General features: G+C 32.8%; 1 long non-coding RNA gene across 4 annotated transcripts; it reads right to left on the reverse strand.

The window, feature by feature from the left end:
• Positions 1–1,607: 1,607 nt before the first annotated feature.
• On the reverse strand, positions 1,608–3,934 carry LOC139891904 (uncharacterized). Of its 4 annotated transcripts, XR_011773897.1 has the most exons (6): positions 3,778–3,934; positions 3,510–3,591; positions 3,188–3,440; positions 2,114–2,606; positions 1,841–1,894; positions 1,708–1,762 (listed from the first exon to the last, which is right to left on the reverse strand). It is a non-coding gene; the product is annotated as an uncharacterized lncRNA (long non-coding RNA). The 4 variants fall into 4 exon arrangements; XR_011773896.1 differs by having other exon boundaries at positions 1,608–1,894; XR_011773898.1 differs by lacking the exons at positions 1,708–1,762; positions 1,841–1,894 and having other exon boundaries at positions 1,981–2,509.
• Between the last annotated feature and the right edge of the window lie 2,191 nt (positions 3,935–6,125).

Below are 6,125 nucleotides of genomic sequence, written 5' to 3' on the forward strand. Positions count from 1 at the left end.
TGGTCCATATCAAACGGTTCATAGTCACCTTCATCCACTTCGTTTAGTTCATTGTCGGAATTCTCTTCGGTTGTTGTAGGCGATAATCCCGCTAAATTTTCTTCAAACTCTATACATTCTTCAATGTCGTTATATAACGGACCTTCTAATGAAGTTTGATCTTGTATCCTATCTACCCCATCCAAATAATCTTTCAAACATACACATACTTTCACAGCTTGGGGGTAAGTCTTGACCTTCTTTCCGATATAATTCGACCACTCAAAGGAAATGCCGATTCGGAAGCTACGGTTGAAGCTTGAACGGTAAATAAGTCACGAGCCATAATGCTTAATATTGGATATGTGTCTTGTTTTGTTTCCCACCATTTTAAAATGTCAAGGTTGTTAAATTGTTCTTCACTCATGTTTAGTGCAAAGTTTGCCATCTTATAATTTCCCAACTCGCTTGTGGGTGCCGATGTTCGTGCGCGTTTGGAAGCGTCTTCACGTGCCAAGTTAAAAAGACTTATTTTGAGGTCTCGGCTCCTTCGAGAAGATGATCCGGGTTGGTCAACAATTGGGTTTGATTGTCGACCAATGAGCGGTAACGGCTAAATAAGAATTTGCCGTTCCATGTGGTGCGCTCCAAACATCACAAGTTATAGAAACCCTATGTTTATATGTTCGAAAACCTTCAATTATTTCAGTTTTAGCTTTTTTCCATAATTTAAAGGCGTCACGTCTTAAGGTAGAACGACTTACATTGCTATATCGCGGTTGTAGTCCATAATAAATATGAGAATGTTTGTTGGTGCATTTTCAACCAAGGCATTACCATGTATTTATAATGGACTTTGTGGGGTTAAAATGGTCAAAAAAAACTCAAAAAACTGCAAAAAAAAGGCTGAAACTGCAAAAAAAAAAAAAAAAAAAAAAAAGGGCTAGTTTTTTGAAAAACCGGATCGGATCCAAACCGGATCGGATAAAATCCGGTTTATATCCGGAAAAAATCCGGTTTTCTTGAAAAACTGGATCCGGTTGGAACCGGATCGGATCTCGGATCCGGATCCGGTTTTTGCTGTGTCCGGTTTTGCTTGGATCCGGTTCCGGATCGGGTCACCGGATCGGATCTGGATCCGGTTTTTTTGCCCATCTATAGTACACATCAAGTAATATTTCAGAAAACCATTTTTCTTAAAGTTCAAGTGTCGCGTATTTTATCAATGATCCAATCGTTAAGATTAAATACGTATAAGGTGTCGGTAAACTTGTTATTGGGTATGACCCGACTTGGATCAAAACATATTAGCCACGTTAATTTAATATGTCTCTCGAGCATACGAAATACCTTCATTTCTCGCATCTCAAAAAAATTTTAGTTCACATCATTGACGCATGGCCTTCCCATAAGAACACTACCGATCTACCATCCACATGCTTACCCATTTCCAGTATTTTAATCAGTCATTTAAAGATGGGATAAAGACCAAAATCTATAAATTACTTAATTTGATTAGGAACACATAAGAACCAATAATCCAAATAAACTCGTTAAACTTCACATCATGTTCAAAGGAGGCTTTAAGTAATGGGTCAGGCCCTTAAGTCCAAACAAACATATCAGTTGTCGCAAACTCATCGTGTAAAAAAAGAATACTGAGTTTTAAACGCAAACGATGAAGGGTATTGATATCCAAGTAATGGAAGCATTCCAAGTTATATCAAACCTTGTATGAGGAGTATTGTAATTATGTAAATTATTCTTAATAACAAACTCCCACCTGAACATCAACATAAGTGAACATAATAAAGTTGGTCTTGAGTTAGATGTTTCACACTTATAGATAAAAATTTCATACCTCTTCTAAAGCTATACAGTGGAAGGGAAGTAATCAAGTTGACGGACTCCACATCTGAATTTAGTTGGTATAAATCAATCACAACACAAAAGCATATCAAATAGTAGATAGGATAAATCATGGTTCGTTTCAATCAGGACTAACATAAAACCAATATCAAAAATAACTAATTTATTCGCTAAAAATGTAACCAAAATTAGGGTTTTAAATATAAAAATGAGAAACAAAATATCTTCTGTCAAAATTAGCGTTTCGAATCATGTATACGGGTACCTTAAAACGTGGCTTGCTACAGCAAACATCATCCTAGACCTTCAAAAGATATATATTACACATGGTAATATATTCGTCAATCAATTTGCGAGCTGAGATTCATATTCTGTAAATGAAACAACGTCGTTGCTAATTGGGATGCCAAATAGCGATCTTCAAATCGATGTTTTGGACGAAAGAGTAAAGTAGATTTTTAAATGAATAGATTGATCCATCATCAAAATCCTTGAGGCTAAGGAATATATGAAATTATCAAACACAGTAGACTGAAGCAATATCAGTTTATGAAGTTCAATGTACCCTCAGAGGTTAAGATCCCAGCATCATTAGTGGACACAATCTCAACCATCTGTGCAGTAGCAGGAGCTGCTCTTATTACACATTCAATGGCCACGGCTACATAATACAATATATCCCAATAAACATGAGAAACGAAGAACAAAAATATCAAAATATTCAAAAGTCTTGTAGGAATAAGAGAACCCAAGCAACTCTACAAAAGACAAAAAAAGTCATCAACACAATAATTCGAATTGAAGTTGCACACATTGTCTTAAAAAATCGAAGTTTAAGGCGTAAACGAAAATGTAAATAGTTATCAATAACTAACTGCTTCAAAGGCACGATACCCACATCATAATCATTAACTAAACTGCAGACATCATTAGTTCGATAAAGTTCCAGTTTACGTTCTTGAACCCATTCGAGAAAAAGAAAAATTTATCAAATTAAATCAGTATCATTATCTGAAGCAATCGTATGAGCCCTAAATTCATTTTCAGATTAAATAAAAAGACAGCAAAATCGACATACATGATGTTCATGATGTAGAATACAAATAACACTGAAGAACCCTAATAGGATTGAAAGAAAGCGACGATTATACATTACTCGTTACCCGTAAAAAAATCCCCCGATCTAATAATTTATCAAAATCGATCGAAAAATTAGTTGGTAATAACAAAACACTAAAATCGATTACATATAATTTCATCATAGAGCACTGATCATAAATTGAAATCATAAATCCATTTACCGAGTATTAACGAAAATAACGAACAATAAACTACATACCTGATCGAGATTGATTACGGAATGAAGAAGAATTGACAATAGAAAGAAGACGGTTACTTCAACGCGATTTAAAGTATGATCTTGAATTTGATTTTAGAGGTGTGTTTTTAGAGAGACCCCTATTTTCTTCTCACACTCCCATTATTTTTCTCCATATCAACAGTAATTTAGCTCTCTAATCCTTGAAGTGTGAACATGAATTATATCCAGTGTTTTTCTGATGATCGTATCCGTGATTCGATGGTAATCTAAACTTAATGTTCAGAATAAAAAAACAAACTTAGTACTTCATATCATATTCATGATGGAGTATATAACATACCATATCAATACATAATGTGCAAATGTATGATTTATTTTGCAGCCTTATTCCCGTTTTTGTTGTTTCAACCCCTGATTTCAATCTGTGAAATCAGGTAATAAATTAATGGTTTATCATATCTTGAATCAAATCGGTAATAAATTAAGACAATAATCAAAAACAACGAAGATTCAGTAAAAATTCAACAACAATTAGGGTTTTGAAAACATAAATGAGAATGAAAATTACATTTGTCAAAATTAGGGTTTTGAATACAGAATATGGGTACCTTGAAACATCGCTTGAATGAACCGATCTTCATCCTAAACCCATCTCCATCGCCGATGACCGATGTTGTTTACTCCATCACGTTTTGTTTCAGGATCCGATATGAATCTGGAAAGCGTATTGATTTGAGATGTTTCAAGAACCCTATTTTCTAGAGATTATATCCAGTGTTTTTTATGAGCGTGTATATGTAAATTGTTTCAAAACATGTGTATCTTCTGGACATCTGAGCTGCTGCTGCTGCTGCCCCCTGTGTTGACTTTGCAACTCATCCAACACTCACCAATCGAACCCTCACCTCCCCTCGCTAAGAGAGAGTGAGTCATTCGCCACTAAGCTATTGACCCATTCTTACGTGTATATGTAAATAGTGTGTGTTGAAAAGAACCCCTAATTTGCTTAGACATACCCGTGTTAATTTGTTTAATGAGGAGTATTGAGGAGAATTTGTCCCCTTAAACTATACATATTAGGTGATTAGGCCTTGATTTTGAAATGAATGGATGAGATGATGGGATTAAAATTAAATAGATGGCTAAGATGTTGTTTTTATTTGACTTATCACTCCTTTAGCACTTTATTTTGTGTAAGAGAGAGAACTAAAAGACAAAAAAAATCTTATTTGTTATGAATAATATTATTCATAACAAATTTTTTACAAATCAATCTTCTAACTTTCATTAAAATACAAATCGAACCCCATACTTTATACTTATATTATAAATTATTATTTATCTCATCACTAACACCAAAAACACCCACCACGCTTTACCGGCTTCTACACTGCGCTCAAACAGTAGGACCCACATAGGCCACTAATGTGCTACATTTTTTTTGTCTCCAACGATAAAAGAAGCAACTTTCTTAAAAGGAACAACCCTTCAATGCTACCAAAAGATGTCGAAAAATATTTTTTTTTACAAAATAGATCAACTAACTTTAACGCTAAAAAAGCAATTTTCACAAAAGGAACAACCCTTCAATGTTAGATGTCGAAAAAAATTCTTTTTTACAAAATAGATCCAAAAAAAGAAAGACTTTTTTTTAATTCGCATTCAAAACGGAGCCCCCGGCGCGAAGCGAGGGCTCCACAACTAGTCTATATCTATATATCTATATCTATTTATCTATATAGTCTAATAAACCTCTAAAATGACATCATCATTAAGCTAAATTATCCTTTACTTTTCATAATGATAATGTCATAATTATATATTAATTTAATTAAAAATAATAATACAAAATCTTTTATAAAAGGAAATATTAATGTCTCTTAAATTGTAATTTTATTTTTCTAAAAAAATTTAAAAGGCATTTATTATTAATAATAATTAACCCCTACACTACTAAAAAGAGTGGGCTGTTTGGTCGTTTTTAACTTCCCACATTAATCAAACGACATCAATAATTCAATCCCCAAATTTACAAAACATCCCCCCAAAGATTGTTAAACATGTCAACTTTCTAGGGGTATAAACCGTAACATAATTATTCTATAAAAAAACTTAAATAAACTCCACCCAAATTTTTACGACTCGTATCTTTCCGTACGCCACGAGTTGAATTTTCCCGACGTCAACGTTCAACGCGAAATAATTTTACGAACAAAACGCAATTAACTATACGCGAAACGGACGTTTTTAAAAAAAAGCTAAATATTTTGAGATATCTTTATATATATATATATATATATATATATATATATATATATATATATATATATATATATATATATATATATATATATATATATATATATATATATATACACGTATAATAAACAACCCATATTAACTACATCATATCGATGGTTTCATCCCCCTTTTTTACGCGATTTTCTCGGCGTTAAAAACTCGCATGCCATTAGTATAATAGGTAGCACCCACATGTATCCAAACACAACGTTTTTAACTCTGTAAACAAGTAACGTTATGTTAAATATGAATATGTAATTCGAAAGGTCCCGCCGCATCGCGCAGGCCGATCCGTATCTAGTTATTATTATTATTATTAAAAATTTAAATATAAATATTCAACTTTGAGTAAACTTTATGTTTGTAAAATTAACGACAAGTTTTTTAGTCGGAATCCGTGGTTCCACGGGTCAATAAACTAAATGAATTTAACATTTACATTCACTTAATACCTAAAACATATCATTAAAATATTTCATTTAAACAAACCCGTGTTTTCACGGGTCATTGCACTAGTATTCATATAAAGCTCTAAAATGATGATGTCATCATTAAACTAATTACTCTTAACTTTTCATAATGATGTTGTCATAATTATATATTAATTTAAGACAAAATTTCATTCCTCGTTCCTGAACTTTACATCAAATTTGAC

Source organism: Rutidosis leptorrhynchoides, chromosome 2 (assembly GCF_046630445.1).
Source record: "Rutidosis leptorrhynchoides isolate AG116_Rl617_1_P2 chromosome 2, CSIRO_AGI_Rlap_v1, whole genome shotgun sequence".
Lineage (NCBI taxonomy): Eukaryota > Viridiplantae > Streptophyta > Magnoliopsida > Asterales > Asteraceae > Rutidosis > Rutidosis leptorrhynchoides.